The sequence below is a fragment of the Meleagris gallopavo genome, chromosome 1 (assembly GCF_905368555.1).
Source record: "Meleagris gallopavo chromosome 1, MGAL_WU_HG_1.1, whole genome shotgun sequence".
NCBI classification, from domain to species: domain Eukaryota; kingdom Metazoa; phylum Chordata; class Aves; order Galliformes; family Phasianidae; genus Meleagris; species Meleagris gallopavo.
This window is the reverse complement of record NC_139404.1, coordinates 23,399,104-23,417,766: the sequence shown is the minus strand read 5'-3', so window position 1 is coordinate 23,417,766 and position 18,663 is coordinate 23,399,104. Positions and strand designations below refer to the sequence as shown.

The 18,663-nt window shown below is 35.7% G+C and overlaps 1 protein-coding gene across 3 annotated transcripts in view; it reads right to left on the bottom strand.

The window, feature by feature from the left end:
- Positions 1–18,663, bottom strand: part of LOC146545228 (uncharacterized) — a 72,232-nt gene that overhangs the window by 26,892 nt on the left and 26,677 nt on the right. Inside the window, exon 3 of one of the 3 annotated variants that reach the window (XR_014881847.1) lies at positions 1,758–1,779. The exons of the other annotated variants lie outside the window; for them this stretch is intronic. The gene's annotated coding sequence lies outside the window, so the exon portion shown is untranslated. Of the gene's footprint in view, positions 1–1,757; positions 1,780–18,663 lie in introns of those variants that run through there. 3 annotated transcript variants of the gene reach the window in all.

Sequence of the window (18,663 nt, the reverse complement as noted above, 5' to 3'; positions counted from 1 at the left end):
AATCTGGAGATCTTATCCCTGAACAGCTTTAGTACTTTGTGGTTTGGCAGAAGGCTTGGAATTGGCAGAGGAGTTGCAGTGTGTCAGAAGACTGCTTTTTATACATCGTGAAAATCTGTTTTGCTGCATCTATTGAAGAATTGCCAGTGCAGGAGTTGTGGGTGATAATTAGAAGTAACCTATGATTTTTTTCTTCCTGAGTATAGCCTGACCCAACTAGAAAGCAATATCTCCAATGGCATGTTATTTCTATCATAGCGGTTCAGCAGAAAAAGCAAGATTTGTAAGGGCTGGCCATTGACAGCAACAGTGAGGAAGTGGGAAGTAAACAAGGCACATTTGTAAGAATCTTTCATGATCAGCATAAAGGATCCTTTTATAGGGTAGAACTGTCAAAATGGAAGATGGAAAGGAGAAAAGCCAGAATACAGAGGGAAAAAAGAATGGTCTTAGCAATCCTCAGTGAAGACTACAGCTGCAAAAAATGAGATAAAACATGGGAAATAATTTTGACACTGATAGTCAGCCATGAGATATAGGGGTCCTTCAATGGCCAAGGACATGAGGCAGGGAAGATAGTTTGAAAAGCACACACAGTAATGCCAGGAAGCTGGATTTCATCGAACAAATCAGACCAGTTTTAAAGTTATGTGAGGGTTGAAAAAAGACCGGAACAGAGAGACAATAAGGAGCAAAAGAGTTATTAATGAGAAGAGTTGATGCATTGATGGTATGGCTAAAACCATCAGAGGGAGGAGCCTGAAGGATGACAAGTGTAAATACATATATGGGCAAAAGAAATGGGACACCAGGAACAGTCAGCAGCTTGAATGGCTCCCTGCATACTACGGCAGCTGTCACAGACTTCTTTCCTCAGGAATCTCATCATCCCTGTATGTTGCATAGAGAGTTCAGAGACTTACCTCAGAGCTGCAGATTGCATTTGGCATTAAGATGTTCAAACATTAGTCTCCGCAATGATCTTCCTCCAGCCTTCCCACCAGCACAATTGTCTGTTTCGCTTCTTCCCATATTCACATCCCCCACATCATCTGCTGGAGAGGAGCTCTGCAGAGAGGGACCTGGGCGTCCTGGTGGACGACAGGTTGGCCATGAGCCAGCAGTGTGCCCTCGTGGCCAAAAAGGCCAATGGCATTCTGGGGTGCATTAAGAAGAGCGTGTCCAGCAGGTCAAGGGAGGTGATCCTCCCCCTCTACTCTGCCCTGGTAAGGCCTCATCTGGAGTACTGTGTCCAGTTCTGGGCTCCCCAGTACAAAAAAGACAGGGATCTCTTGGAAAGAGTCCAGCGGAGGGCCACAAAGATGGTGAAGGGCCTGGAGCATCTCCCCTATGAAGAAAGGCTAAGTAAACTGGGTCTGTTTAGCCTTGAGAAAAGAAGACTGAGAGGGGACCTGATCCAGGTTTATAAATATCTGAGGAGTGGCGACCATAGTGGTGAGGCCAGTCTCTTTTCAGTGGTACGTGGAGACAGGACGAGGGGAAACGGACATAAGCTGCAGCATAGGAAGTTTCGCACGAATGTGCGTAAGAACTTCTTCACGGTGAGGGTGACGGAGCACTGGAACAGGCTGCCCAGGGAGGTTGTGGAGTCTCCTTCTCTGGAGATATTCAAGTCTCGCCTGGACGCCTACCTGTGCGACCTGGTGTAGGGAACCTGCTTTGGCAGGGGGGTTGGTCTCGATGATCTCTAGAGGTCCCTTCCAACCCCTACAATTCTGTGATTCTGTGATTCTGTGATCAGTGAAACCATCTGGTGAGCTGGAAAGTCAGTGTATTATAATGGACAAATCTGGATTTATCACAGAATGAGAACTGAGTGCTTATTCTGAGAATAACAGTTTTCAGTTCACCTTGTTTGATATTGTAGGAAGGAAAAGCAGTGTTAGTCTGAAGTCGTAAGAGAATCTATATGCAGATTTTATTTGAACTCTTCATAATTTTTTTTTTTACCTAATAGGAAAAAAAAGTTTCTTTGATTGGAATTCATCATCTAACTGAAAATAACTACAGTATATTAAATCATAAAGCTTTGTTGGTTTTCAAAACCAGAAAATATTGCCAAGTTTAAACAGAAGGTGTCAATGAAATATCCTCTTCTAAAGGTGTGGCTTCCAGTGACTCGTCATTTGTGAGCTGGATTTTCAGTACGCAGTAGCTTGAACAGAAATATGCTTATGCTAACCAGCTGGAATTGTTAAAAAAACAAACAAACAAAAAAAAACAACCTAGAAATCTTATTTTTATTCTTGATGTGGTCCAATTATAGCTCTGTAATATTTGAAAGGCACAGCTCTCAGCTGCTGACTCTGTTTATTTTAATTTTCCTTATAATCAAAAAAGGCAGTAGCCTTAATGAAAACATCCCACTGGATGGAACAAGTCTCACAGCTGTCAGCTGACCCATCTAATTATGTAGCCAGGGTAAATTCACCTCCCTCCTTGGACTTAGCCTTAAATTCCTTTCACGTTTCAGCTGGGTTTTAGAGAGATCTTTTAAAGCAAATGCAGCTAATATTTTTAAAAAGAAGAGCGTGCATATTTCCTTGATGTGAATATAGCTGAAGTATCATTACAACTTCAAAAATATATATATTTGGATACAGAATATTATGGAAAGTTTTCCCTAAAAGGGACTAATTGAACTATTATGCAGGTATGAAAATTAGAAGTGATGTTCAAAACAATATTGCATTCTTAACTATTGTATTTGTTACCATGGTACAGAGATACAAAGATAATGTATTCTAATTTGGTACATCTTACTGAACTATTAGGCAGTTCAACTAATCCCTGACGTTTAATATAGAGAATTTCCACATAAGAAAGAAGGAAAAGGTCCTTGTATATTCATAGTCCTTTCAGTTATTTTTTTTCTCTAACACAACAGTTCTCTTTTTTACTTCTAATAAAACATAGCTGAAACATTTGGCAATCATGTCATATTAATGAGGAAAGGATTGCAATTTTTAATAGAACCTCACTTCAAATAGTGACTCTAGTAAGGAAAAGTGATTACTTTCTTACATCTTGTACAATATGAACATCTCAGCTCTTTAAAAGCAAGTCACCAATAAACATTCATCTATGTACTGAAAAACGGTACAAAACATGCTATTAATGATCACACTATTTTAATTAAACCAAAGTTTGGCCTGATTAGGAACTGTTTATTATAACTTTCCAGGTAAAGTATAGTTATCAGTATTCAAAGTCATTTTAAAACTTCTAATGTCTATAGCCAGCAAAATTATTTGTCTTTAAAACAATGTCACTAGAAAAAAAATATATAATTATTTTTATGAATAGAACTATATATATCTCAAATACAGATCATCCACATTAAGTAAAATAAAACTTTTTTTAAGCAATGCATTTTTAGTAGCACAATTCTAAATTGTGCGTTTTGAAGCCTAGAAAGTTACTGTTATTTTCCTGACAGGGAGAGCTTCCCCATACCAGTGTGACATAGGCTATAGCCTGAACAACTTGTTTCTGCAGCGTTGTTATTGCTATGGGAACAGATGTGAAAAGCCTACTGCTCTACTATAACACAATTAAGTGTATTATGGCCTCTTTAATTGCATTTTTTAGAAGCCACCACAAACAAAGACAAAATAACAGGCTGGATGGTCTCTTGCTCATTCTCAAATGGCAGTTTTTGAATGAATATAGCAGCATACACTTTTATATATTTAAACTGCTTCTTTCTCCCACAGTTTTCATGCCAAAAGAAAATATATCTTCTAAAGATATCCAACATATTACTACATTTGAAAGATGGAAAGACAGAAAGTTGGATTTAAGTGTTTTCTGAGCCAACAGATCTTATTTAGTAAATCTTTCCAATTCTAGGTTGGTAGTTAATGACAATGGAAAATTCTTGAACAAGAAGATGCCGCTTCCTCCTAAAACATAGATGAGCTTTTTAAATAGCTGGGAAGAACTGATGATAAGTCTAGATGTAAATATTTCTTATAAGTTGTAGTTTGTATCATGAAACATTTGCTTTCCTTCCTGATAATTTTTTTTTTCCCCTAATATTGGCTCTCCTTTCTGTCTTACATACAACCTAATGAGTTACTGAGCTGCTGTCTCAAAATGAAGCTCTGTTTCGATGAAGAAGAAATAAACCACACACAACACTACATTGGAAAGCTTCATAGCAGAAACATTGTGAAGAGACAGAAGAATGTGTAGAATGTCCAAAGCTTTCATTAAATCTAAATTCTTGTACTATATTTTAAGTACTGCTAATTTGTCACTGTCTGTGACATAATTCTGTCCTTAATCTGTTACTTTTATTACCTGGCTTTTATCACAGTTCTGTAACAGAATTTTAGCTGTAGAGCAAGAATTGTATTGAAATTCCCTTCAGAAAAAGAAAAAGAAAAAGAAAAAGGAAAAGAAAAAGGAACAGGAAAAGGAGGAGAGGAGAAGAGAGGAGAAGAGAGGAGAGGAGAGGAGAGGAGAGGAGAGGAGAGGAGAGGAGAGGAGAGGAGAGGAGAGGAGAGGAGAGGAGAGGAGAGGAGAGGAGAGGAGAGGAGAGGAGAGGAGAGGAGAGGAGAGGAGAGGGAAGGAAAAAAGGAGTGGCAGGCAAAGTGTGGGACATCAGATTGAATCCTTGCTGGTTTCCAGCCAGCGAAAACCACTTCAGTTGTAATACTGTGATATATTGCATTGAGTACAACTTCAGGCTGATCAAACCTTGCATTTTAGCAAACTTCTCATTGAGTCTTATTAGTTCAGTTGGAATTCGAATCTACTTTGAAAAATAATAGTTTGGCTTGGAAAATTACATAAACTCATTACTTATCATGCTTGGTAATTAGGAATATACCGTTTTCCAGATCTCATATGAGAACACCATGCATTAAAATCTGCAGGTCTTAAATAAGGGAGAAAATGTAAAGGTAAAATGTAAATATTTAGCTAGCACAACAATTTTTGTACCTTACTCATGATTGCAGCTTTTCTGTTTTTTTTTTTCCAAAGTAAAGCTGCCTCAACCTGGATATCTCTGCCAGCAATTGCACACCAATACACATTGTAATATATATTATGTTATGTTATGTTATGTTATGTTATGTTACGTTATGTTAATTATATTATATTATATTATATTATATTATATTATATTATATTACATTTGTGTGCCAAGTCTTTACACATCAGATCAGTTGCCGTGGGTACAGCACCTGCTTTTTATTATTTAAGCCATGCCCACCTCAACTGTAAAAAATAGCTTAGGGACCATCACCACTCATAGTATAGTTGAAAGTTGAAAAGTAGTATGGTATTATCAGGATTTCTGAATCTTGCTAAACTGAGACAGCAAAATAACTATAGCTGAATTCTTCCAACTGAAAATAAGCTTTGAGCTTTGAACTGAATTGAACTTAAGCATTTGCTCATAAGGAATAGTGAAAGGTGCTGAGAAAAAGAGGATCTTTAGGGGTGGAAAATCAAGGAATAGCAAGAAGAAGCAACTCAAACTGTCACAAAGTTGGTTTGATCAGTAGATCTACAGGGCTATCAAAAGGTGAGAATACCTGAAAATAAAGCAGTATTATGGTCCGTGCACCATTACTTTCATTCAAACTATTACTACTAGTATCTCTTTAATCATCATCACTGTCATTATCATTATTAAATGTCTGTATGTTTCAGTGTCCCTTCAGTGTGACTGAGTGCTGGGTTGTGAGCTGACTTCCGTGACTATTGGAACAGCTAACAGAAGCCAGGTGGAAATTATGGCTACAGTGACTGATTATGAGCAAGAAGGCAGCAGGCTTTGTTCCAAGGTAGTGGGCAAAAAGGTGTGCTGTAATTTGCAGCCTTCCCTGGAGATTTGCAAGGCCAGGTTGGAAGGGGCCCAGGCCAAGCTGATCTAGTACCTGATCTAGCAGCTGGCAGCCCTGCCTGTGACAAGGGGGTTGGAACTTGATGATCCTTTGGGTCCCTTCTAACCCAAGCCATTCTATGATTCTATGATTTTGTGATTTGTCATCATTATTCCTATCTCAAATACACTAAAAATTCAGAATATTTTTGGTTGTCTGGTGCCCTGAATCTCAGTACAAAACCTGTAATTAAGTGTCCTAAATTCTCACAAGATGCTAGGTGCTGCTGTCATTTCAATCATCCGGACAGTTCTCTGCTCACAGTTTGCTTTTTGAAAATTGTACTGGCTACATCCATGGGTCAGAAAATCTGCTTGAAACTCTGACCTTAACTTTGGTAGGAGAGACGACATCAAAGCAGAGGACTACAGAGGAGAAAGCAAAAACAAAAACCTTTTCATGTTAACAGTGAATTCTTAATTCATGTCACAACAACAGTTTTTCAGTACTGATTCATGTGTGTTTCAATGGAATAACTTCAAATTGGTAGGCCATCTGTTAGGATGAAATAAATCAAATGGAATGAGGAAACAAAGTGATGGAATATAAATAAATTATTTCTACATATTTGTTATTTCTGAGTTTATGTACGGTTCACTTATATTTATTATTTTTATTTCCTCCCTTTGGGAACATTACAATGCTTCTCTTAAAGGATTAACTGGTATGTGATGTGTTCAAAAAAACAACAGAGTGGGACAAACCCACAAAAAGACATAAAATTCTAAATCTGCTTAGAAAATTCCTTTAAATGCATGAGTCTGGTTTAGGCGAGTACAGTAGCTGTCTAGCAACCAGCTCTGGGTAATTCTGCTTGAGCTGGGGAGGACAATAGGACCTCCAAATGTCCCTTTCAAATATTCTTTGACTATGCCAAAATTTAGATTCCAAAAGTTCATATTCATCAGCCGTAATAATAGAGTGTCTTAGCTTTCCCTGAGAAGAAATTGCTTTCAGGTATTACCAGAAATATATATGAGGACAACAATGAAAAGTTTTTTGTTTTTTTTTCCTACATTGTCTGCAGGGTTAGATTTTGTAAACATTCATAGCACTTGTTGGCTGAAACAAAGTGTGTTACTGGCACGAGAGGATATGTTGCTTTTTCTTGCTTTATTCACTTTTCCAGATATTGAGAATGTCTCAAAAAAAAACAACAAAACAAAACAAACCGTTCCATCCTTTTCTCCCTTTACCTGATCCAGTGTTGCAAACACCAGTCTCGTTTCTGTTCTGCAGGCTCCAGTCCCTTCTGGCTAAGCTATATCACTCAGTAGGAAATGACTACATGTTCAGTATTCAATATTTAAGCATGACTTCACAGGCTAGTGGGTAGGGAAAGAATCTTTGATTACCTACTCTACTGAATGCTTAGCATAGTGTAGTGATCACTTTCTGGCCCTCAGTTTTTGCATTCAAAGGAGTGCACTGCATATTGGTAAGAAGTTTTTTCCGCTCCTGTTTGCTTGTCTAAAAGATATGTGTTTATTTCATGGGGAGAAAAAAGATAGTTTCAACAGGAAGTGCAAATAGAAACTTATTTCATTATATTTGAGCTAGTATTATTGTCTGGAAATTAGAGCATTCACAGGAGCTGCAGAAAATTAAGGTTCAAATCCCCTTAAGCAGGGTAAAGATGTAAGCATAATCTCACAGAATGGGTAAGCTATTGATCTATTGCATGGAATTTCTGAGAAAATAGATGAAAGGGAGAAAGGCATAAAAACAACCCCAGTTCTTCCAGCTATACACTAGCAGAGAGGCTGGAATAAGCAGCCAGTTTCAAGAGCACTCTGAATATTATCTGGTAATTGAGGCTTACATTTCTGGGTTCAAACCCTGATTCCACTGTGTCTTGTTAAGTAGCTCAATGGCCCCTTTTGCTACCTGCTTTATGGATTCTTTTACAGATTTTATCTTTAGAAATGAGCACCTATTCCTTTGATCAGTCTTATTTCTGTGGACCTAATTTTCTTCTGGCATTTATTGGAAGCCTAAGCAATGGTGGATTGCATTTCACAGAAAAATGCTTTAAAGAAACAGTAAAGTTTCTATACGTAAATCTTTTCATGGGTTTAATCCCAAATTATTACTGCTTTTGTGCAAGAGTATAATTCATAGTAAAATGAGTGAAAATAGTGAAATAAGGAAGATAATATATTGCTCTTACCTTTTCCATTTGTAAAATATGAGGGTCAAAAATGCCTTGTTCTGACTCTAAGCTTGGTGAAGAAATAAAGAATAGCTTCAGAACTTGTACTTCATCAGGTGACTGAATCTCCCTGGACTAGAGTGCTGGATTTTCTTCTGCAGCTGAAGAATTCAGTCCTGGTATTCACTTGCTTTTTGTATGGATTCTTAGAATATACCTGTTAGTATAATTTGTGGCCATGTATTTCATGGTTCTGGTTGTGATTATCAAGAATTATCAACAATGTTAATGCAATGATAAAAATAGCGTTAATAAATGGAAAGGAGTTTCTTATTAAAACCATTAAATTATAAAATGATTATGGAACTATATGATAGTTTTTGGATCTGGAAATAATTTTTATGGTTGTACATGTTATGAATTTTGATTTTTTTTAATGTATATAACTGGGATCAGAAAAGGTTGTAAATCTGAGACTATATCAATCAATTGCAACTTCTGTGAGTGATAAAATAGGTATGCTATACATTTTCCCTCTTAAAAAGCATTTATTACCTCCTTACTGTCCTTATATGAGATAACATCATATATACCTAAGCAGATTTTTTTAAATGCTTTTTGCAGAGAAAGATGTACTTTTTCAGAGATTTGAGTTTGTTGGTAGACTCCTGTGATTATCCAGGTATGTTTGATGCGTGAATCTAGCTGCAGCACTAACTTTGGTTCTGAAGCTAAGAGAAAACACACTCCCTCGATTTATTGTTTCAGTTTAAGGTATTCAAATGCCAGGGGATATTATTTAAAACAGATGGCTTTTATACTTCTAATATAAACTACAACATCATTTTGGGAAACTACAAAAAAGAAAACAAGTTGGTGCTGTCACCAGATATTATTGGTTACTTTATTTTACTGAAATAAAGGTTTAGTTATACTGATATTTCAAAGAAAATGGACAGCCAGTACAGATGTAAAATAAAACAACAGCATTTATCCAGATTGCTTGTTCATTTTCTTTCTTCTTTTTTATTTCTTCCTTCTTTATTTTTCTTCCTACAAGTGACAAAGTTAATGCTGCGATAAAATTCAGAACACAATCTTTCCTTTGATGCAGAAGCTTTGTTTGTTTTCCCACTAACAACTCACATAATTTCACATCTGGATTTTATATTCTATTTAAAATAATTATGTAGAAATTAACTGATATTGGATAATGGAGAAATCTACAGTAAATATTTTTGATGTACATATTTTATACTCATTCTTATTAAATATACATTTATCTTTTTATTGTTTCTGCAGTGAATCTAAAATCCATACTACAAATTTCACTGTTAAACACTGTCCTTAGAATCTGCTTGCTCTAAGATCATCAAGCTGTGGCTATAGATAGATCAATTGTCGCTTTCTGTTTGTATGCAAATAGTCTGAGCAGCCACACACTGAGAAAGCATATGAAACTCTACTGTTCTTACATTTATATAACTCTCTATTTCTCCACCACAGCTACTATACAACAAAAAACAAGAAATGATAGTACAAAGAAGAAATTATAGAACAAAAAAAAAGGAAGTGACAATATGCTAGAGACTCAGGAGTGAAGTACTTGAAAAGGCACACTCTTTCCTGTACTGTGATAGCATTTTCATTTAATTCCATTGCTCCATCATGCTTCATGTCATCACGACATCACTATCAGTGTCACACTTCCTCTTTGTTCCCAATGCTACTATTTTTTTTACTCAAATCTTTAACTTATTTAGCTATTTTTTTCTAAATAGCATTATTAAAATGAATTAGTGATAAGGTGCATAAAGAAAGAAAGAAACAAACAACAACAACAACAACAAAACACAAAAAAACAAAAAAAACCACAACCACGATATCCTTATTTCCAGTATGATAACACAAAAAGAAAAACTAGAAAGCATAATGATATTCTGCTGCCAAATAAGACAGAGGTGTGGTGGGGAAGGAAAGGCCAAGGGATTTTCTGGGTGTCATCTTCTTTCTTGGAGTCTCCCATGGCTGGAGGAGTTCTAGAAGTTCCTAAATTAGACAATTAAAATTTGTCTGAAATTAGGCACCTATAAGTGTTTAATTCCACTTCCTGTAGGCCTAAATTATAGAAGTCTGGTTAACATTCCGAGTTTAAGTGAGGTATGCATTTCATGCAGTGAACATACACTTCAGAGCTGATGTAGTATGTCCTTTACTATGTGAACTCAAACTAGAGAGGCATGAGTACTTGTCTACATATTCAGATTAATGAAACATGCTATTCAAAATCTTGTGCAGGCATCTAAGTAATATTAGGTTAATCATTACAGCTATTTCATAATTATTCCTTTTTATCCACAACAGCTTTTTTCCTTCTGCTTTTGGTTCACATAGTCACAGCAGAAACCGTGATGCACACACAATTGCTCACCATCTCCCAACAGATGTCCAGCCAGCTGCCCAAGAAGTAGAATAGAAAGACATGAACTCCTATTCCCTTCAAAACTCCTTTCTCATGATGTCATATGGTATGGAATGTCCCTTTTAGTCAGGTTATATCAGCTCTCCTAATTCTGTTCCCTACCAGTTCCTTGAACCCTTCACTGCAAATGACCTCAGCTCTGTATAGCACTGCTTAGCAGCAACTATAAACATTGGTGTGTTATCAACATTGTTTTTCTCCTAGAACCAAAACAAAGCATCATACCAGACACTCTGAGGAAAACAATTCCATCCCAGCTGAAACAAAGACAGAACCCTAATTGTCCCTATATGAAAAGGGAAAAGTTCAGTTACAGGAATAGAGAATAGAAATATGAACAACCTGTTGATCACTACGAAAGTCATGAGGGTATCAAGAAGCACAGAGTGTGAATACTGCAGCACACAGATGTTAGACACAGGGAGAATGTGAATGAGGCAAAATTCTCTGTTTCGAAACAAGGTGTCTGGAGTCAGCTGGAGAGAGAGCACATGGGATTACATCTCTCCCCCAGATCATGTATTGCATGGCTGAAACTGCTGCACTGACCACTCATCTTCTCTCCAGGACTATATTTTCGTTCTTGTGGGGCTTGGGGGTCATGAAATATATAAAACTGCATTAAGCTTGAATAGAGTGTTTTGGTATCCAAGTCCATTTTAATCTCTTCACTGACATTTATCTTGAATGGTGAAACAGTCAGCATGCTTTACCAAATGCTTACTTGTCTAGTTATATCAACAATCCTCACTTTTGAAGAAACCTACGTAGTTTTATGTAATTAGTGAACAGGTAAGTGGTTTGAATGTTTCTGGAAAGCATAAATAGTACTACTTGAAGATATTGTTTTACTCTACCCACTTGCAGTACTAGAAATTGAGGAAAATAATATAAATGTAGCAATCTCAAATGATTGAAAGCTGTAGAATGAAAAGCTATATCTTCAGCAAAGTATTGAAGTAGTTTTTGTCTCTGTGAGGAACTGAAGAAGTTAATCGTGAGATTTTAGCCTGATTTCTTAGACAAATATGTGTTTTTATTTTCCTGTGTAGAATGGCTTCATTATCTGAATGACAGAGAAGTGACCACAGAACTTTTCTCCTTCAGGCCCTGTGGAGTGCTCAAGGGGGAACAGTCAATAGTTGATGAACTTTTGCTTGACAGCCTGTACAAGCGTATTGACTTAATTTCCTGGCACAATTCTCTTTTAATTTCTATAGCTACAGATCTGTATAAGTAACAGCCTCATTTGCCAACTCTGCAGAGAGAGGAAAATGTGCAGAAAGATTTGCCCATAAGACACCAGTTTCTTCAGGAAGGACTTCTATTTTGCCTTTGTCTTTCTGTGAAAAATCAGTGACAAGTAAGTTTTGGTTCTATACCAATCAATTTTATAATTTCCATAAGCATTAAAATTAAATTCCTTTGAAAGTGTGCTGTTATTTTATGAGGCACAGGGTGATTTTTATTGTAGTATTTTAAATCTTCATTCAAACTTGTCAATTTTAAGCCTTTCACAAGAACCATATTTTGTATCAAAAATTGTTCAGAAAGAACATGTCTCTCTACTGCTTTTACTATGCATAAAATGGATTTAAAAGGAAGGCAGTATCAAGAAATTAAGCCCATGGGGGAAAAAAAAAATGACAACAACAGAACACAATCTGAAGAAAAATATATTGTTGTTATATTCAGTTTTCATGCATGTATAACTCCCTGCTCTATAGCACGTCACATTTTCTGATTTTGTTGTAAAAATACTGTAGGCATAGACATTCCACATTTTTAATATTTCCTACTGTACTAATACAGTTGTCAGACAGTTGCAAAAACATTTTTGGAAAAGTTCACATTTTAAAATACACACAACCCCAGCCAGTCAGTAAATATGCAACTTACATTTCCTTGCTATTGCAGTATGAAAGAGAAATAAAGGACAAAGCTAACCTCAATCAGTAGCTAATTCCACTAAGAAGAATAAACAGTAATTTGGTATTTGTATGTCTATTTGATGTAGTCACTTTTGATGAAATACCACAATGGAAGTTATCATGTAACACTTGGATGAATTGAGTAAGTTAGTGAAAAGACTAGTGTGGGAGAATTTCATTTCTTTTGGAATTCAGATAAAAGTGTAAATAACATAACTTACTCAGAAAAGCTGAAAAATAAAGCAAAATAATTTGGATCTCAAAAGAAAAATGCCTGTGATATAAAGATATATGCAAGATATGAATAAAAATCCAAGAAGCTGACAACTGTAATTTCTTACTTCAGGGGTTATGATGTATCTCATTTTATATAAATAACCATTTGTACCTTCAACAAAGTAATGATGAAAACAGAAATTTAAAGAGATTCTTTTAATTATAAATATTCTTGTTTTTGTTAACCAGATCTTCATAAAACAGCACTTTTATGATACTGTAACTTCAAACTCTTTATAGTGTCCTGCAGATCTTAAGAGAGCAATAAATGTCATCATATTATTAAAATGGAAGTACCTTATTTTATTAATGTACATCTTTAAATTACATATTTATATGCAATTGAATACATATTTAATGCATAAAGATAACCATGTTTAAAGGGCATTCAGCAAAAAATCAGTATCATTTCATCAGTTCATCAGTATTTCAAGCCTAGTGATTGATTTCCCAAATCAGATCAACAATGAATATAAATTGAGAAAGGCACAAATAAGGAGGCCAGCATGAAGTCTCGAATGCAGCTGAAATTAAAAATAAACACAGCTCTTCTGAAAAGTCCATTTTCCATTTTTTGAAATAGATCCATAAGAAACACAGATAGCAGATGCAATTTTCAATTAAAAATATTTGCTCAGAGCTTTTTTTCTCCTATATTAAAAAAAAAATCACATTCAAAATATGTACCTTGTTTAAAATTAAGCAAGCAGATGTTTGCCTTATTATGTGTCTGAGTCACAACATTATCTGCCCTCCTGTACATAATTAAAAAAAAAAAAAAAAAAAAAAAAAAAGATATTGATTTTCATTCCCAAAGGGCTAACATTCAGAGAGGCAAAACTACAAACAAAACCCAATCTGGAAAAACTCTAAAAGGAAAGAGGTAGTGAAAATATTCCTGGAAATAGGACAATAAGTAAAGAGCTAGTTTCAGCATCCGTGCCTGCCCTGGCACCCTAACAGACATCACACACCGTGCTTGGAGTAAAGGGAGTGTGAAGCAGCTTCAAGCACTAGAGCTCAGGTGAAAATGCTGAGCACACGTTCAAATATCCTGCAGACACAGCCCACTAGCACCGAGATCATGCACAGCATGGCTGGCACCTATATTAGCAAATTGCCAAGACTGGGTAGCTGAAGGCAGACTGCCCACTGGGTATGCTTCTGCACTGCTCTGGATGACAGAACAAGCTGGGGAGTTGCTGAAGGACAGCAGTAGGTTGAAACAAGCCAAGTTATTTTCATGGAATATACTGAGAGTTGCCAAAGCAAGGATGATCATATTTTCATGCCAGGAAGTATTCTCAGCATACTTGAATTTATTAATATAGGTGTGTCTAGAGAGACTGACAGAAGCACAGCTACACAGACATAGAGGCTTGGCATCCTTAACTGTAAAGCATGTGCTGGAAGCCAGTTACAAACTTTTAAAATTGCTTCATGGATCTAATTTAGAGCAGGCTTTCATCACTCAAAATATTTAATTATATTGAAGTCTGAAATTTTTTACTGTGAGGTGACAGATCACTGGCACAGGTTGCCCAAAGAGGTTGTGGAGTTTCCTATGCTGGAGTTATTCAAAATCCATCTGTACATGGTCCTGGGTGACTTGCTGCAGGTGACCCTGCTTGAGCAAGGTTTGGATCAGATAGCCTACAGAGGTCTCTCTAACCTCAACCATTCTTTGACTCTGTGATACTGCAGAGTGTTTTCACTTCCATGCCATGGCAGACCATTGCTTACATTGCATCAGCTCAATGGCTTGCAGCACTTTTCTCTGAACTCATTGTAAAGCAGACCCAGATTAAAAACAACAGAACAGTTTTATTTCAACTGTACTGCAGTGCTATGTGTAACTCAGATCAGTACAGATGTATGAAACTAGATCATGGTAATGACTGGGGTTACCAATAACCTTACAATACACTGAGCAACAAGCTGTGGAGCTGGACAAGAACTGAATAGCAAGGGGTGGAGAGGCAGAAATGATTAAAGATCAGTTATTGCCAAACTTCTGCATCACAAAACAGCGGCCTATTCTGAACTTTTGAGTCCATCTCATCCAAGAGAAATATTAATTTTAAATATATTCTTTTACCCTCATCTGGCCTAGTTTCTTTGAAAGAGACTAGGAGCATTTGCAGAACTACCTACAACTGCTGAAAGGCACTTCAGGAAGCTGGGTTATCTGAGCAATTATTTATGGCCTCATCTGAAGCACAGTACCTCACTGTAACAATATTGATATCTGAAATATAGATATCTGAAATATATGCTGGCAAGTTCCCTTCATGAAAACTCCTGCATATAGTAGGGGGACACATATTGCCAGCCAGTAGGTAATGCTGAACAGAGCTCATCTTTGAAGTTTGGAACTCTGTAAGAGTCTAGAATTTGGCCTCCTCTATGTAGTATAATGACTTCACAGAGCAGGACTCAGTAGTTTTAAAAGGGCAGTAAAAGTGACTATTTTTGTGCAGATACTCAAAATATGAAGGCATTTAAATCTGTTATTTTTCATCTTCCAGGAGTGTCTGTGTGGCCTACATGACTTCTACAATGGGAACTCTGAAGTCACGGGTTTCAGTGCAGAGAGGTAGAATGAGATGTAATTTAATAGGGCATTTGGATGGAAATGGGAAGTTATAAATAATCCTCTCATGACAGAAATTAGGTTGAGTATTTCAGTTTGATGCTTCAGTATGTCAAAATGATGTTTCTTCTTTTTAAAAACAAAAAAAAGTTGGTTGTTTTTATTATGCAGGTAGTTCCTTGTAATTCATGTTGTTAATTTGTTTTTAAAGTCTAAATCAGAGCCATCTACTTTTTTTTGTTGTTGTCATCTGGATATGAATTTTGTACTTCTACTATTTTTCAAAGGTCAAAACTAGAAAAGTTAACTGACATTTTCCTCATGACTAAAACAAGGAACTCCCACTGCCAGTCTCCTTCTATCTTACTGTATTTCTGTCTACTCTTTAGCAAGTACACGACCACTTTACAGTGCCTCTATTAATATTTACATTCTGTAGCTAAACTAAAAATTTTCCAAGTGATATCATTTTAGATGACTTACACGTGAGCATATAAATGTCAGAAGAATTACTATATAACAGTCATGATATACAGTAAGCATAATATAATCTTCAGTAGACTTTATTTCCTGCGTCTTGAAAATGATCTAGTTTAACATTAAAAGATATAAACTTAGTCTGATACCATATCTTGTTTTGCAAACCCAGTTTGCATGTATATTCTGGAGTTTTGAGTATAGGTCAAATCAACAGTTAATCTTATGATCTGCAAATGAAAGATGCAATAGTATTACAACCGTCTAGACATCAACTCAGTTCCAGCTAGAGAATTTGAACAGAGGAAAAAAAAAAAACCAAAAGGAAGAGACAAATGTCTTTATGTTTTTAGTAATTCTATTATTGATAAATAATCTTTCTTACTGAGCAGATAATTGTTATTTTATAAGCTTCTCATGCTTCATGTGCAAATTGATGACAAGAAATAAAGAAAAATTAACAAAAGTTCTTTACAGAAGAATATATATAAAAGAACATTTTATTTTACAAGAAATAAAGTGTAATGTATTGCTAAATATATTAATATGACAGTGGTAGCTTGAAATAATCCTTTTATAACAAAATGTGGGTGAAAAATGTGTAGAGAAAAGATCTGTAATTTCTTATTCATAAGAAAACACTTATGAATGATATTTATGATTTTTTTTCAAGCAGAAATGGTTGTTTTCATGGATTGAAAAAGTGTTATTGAAGTTAGTAGCTCATTTTTCTATATATTAACTAGGCAAGTTGGTCAATGAGTGCCAAAGAAATAGGCTTTTTTTTTTTTTAATGACAAAAATCTATCACTATTTTCATATTCTTCTAATTGTGTTTGTATTCTTTGTTTATTTTATTTTATTTATTTGACATTTTTTATCTTCACAAAGTACTCTTTCCTTATGATTCAATTTTATGAAATAATCTTCAACTGACAGTCATCTTCAATGGACTGAAAATGTATTTGCAAATTCATTGAATTACATTTAATTCACTCAGTGGTTCAAGTGTTTTTGAGAAACTAAATAAATCATCTTGTGTGTGTAGACTTTTATCCTTTTTGTAGTGATTGCTTCCACATGTCATTTCGCAAAATCTTTCTTAAACAGTCACACAACTCTGACTTCACACCTCTTCTCATTCAACTCTCAGAATGACAAAGAAGTTTGTCTTTTACCTCTTCTCTGCTCCCTTCTTTACCAGTCTTACGCACAGAATCTGGCAAAGAATTATTTGCACAAAATGTGAAATATATACATATGTATCTTAATACATACATATGTATCTTAATACATACATATGCAGCAGGCTTCAGAACTGAACCCAAATATATACATACATGAATATAAACTGTGTTAAAATGAGTGATTAATTGTATGCTGAAGATTTTTTTTTTCTCAGCTATGCAAACAGAGCTCTTTCACAACCAAAACTATCAGAGCCAATTTCAAATACCAGTCCAGTAGTAAATCATATTTTGATCCCCAATATATATGTAAAAAGCACTCTGATATAAAGCTTGTTACAGATGTCTAGATCTTGTAGAAAATCTTCCTGAAACAGCAGTTCCTTATAAAACATTTGAAGTTAGTCTCATTTTCAGGAAGCTATTTAGTAGACCTCTTCTATCTTAAATTATTATATGACTCAGGAGTCATATACTTCCTTCAAGATCTGTAGTTACCAGTTTGGACTAGTGTTTCTTGTAAAGATGACATTTATTTAAAATGCTGAGTGTTAGGTCTGTTCAAAAATGTCATTATGGGAAAAGTGATATCCAAAATGCTTCATTATGGGTCTGGTTCTAGTTTTTAATTTAGAAACAGAAAACAAATCTAGAAAAAGACTTCTAAAAAATGCATTTGTTAAAAATTTGTTGCTTTCAAGAAGTTCCTTGTAAAACATTGTCCACCCAAATCATTAAAAAAATACATATATTTTAGTTTTTCGGTTATCATTTTTCCTAAAGAAGCCACACAATAACATTGATGATTTTTTTCTTAAAAATACATTTTCATTAAAAGCATTTTTTTCCTTAAAATTATTTTTTATTATGTTATAGAGTCATTTATCTTCATTATATATCATTTGTTTGTGAATCAGTATGGTAGCTAACTAGTGTACTCATTTCTGGAAACTACAGTATTGGATATTCATCACTTGCGTCATTTTATAGGAGAGCTGTTTTCCTCCAAATTCAGTGTTCTATGCCAGAATAAGTTTCTTATCTTCTGAAGTTGATAAAAATGCAAATAATGCTAATGATTCAGGTTTGAATAAAATAATATATATAAGTTTGAAAAGTGACTCCACATGAGGTTCAACACAGCCAAGTACAAGGTGTTGCACTTGGGTCAGGGCAATCCCAGATACGCATACAGACTGGGAGAAGAACTCATGGTTAACAGCCCTGAGAACTTGGGGGTTCTGGTGAATGAAAAGCTGGACATGAGTGTATCTTGCAGCCCGAAAGACCAACAATATCCTAGGTTGCACGAAAAAGCAGGGTGAGGGAGGTAATTGTCCCTCTCTACTTTGTCCTTGTAAAGCCCCATCTAGAGTACTGTGTCCAGGCCTGGGGACTTCAGTACAGGAGGGTGAAGTGCTGTTAGAGCAGGCCCAAAGGAGGGCATCAAAAATAATCACAGGGATGGAGCACCACTCCTATAGAGAAGGACTGGGGGAGCTGAGTTTGTTCAGCCTGGAGAAGAGAAAGCTCTCAGGAAACTTCACTGTGGCCTTCCAGTATATGAGGAAAGCTTATAAGCAGGAGAAAAAACAACTTTTTCCATGTTCCAATAGTGATAGAACAAGGAGGCATAGTTTTAAA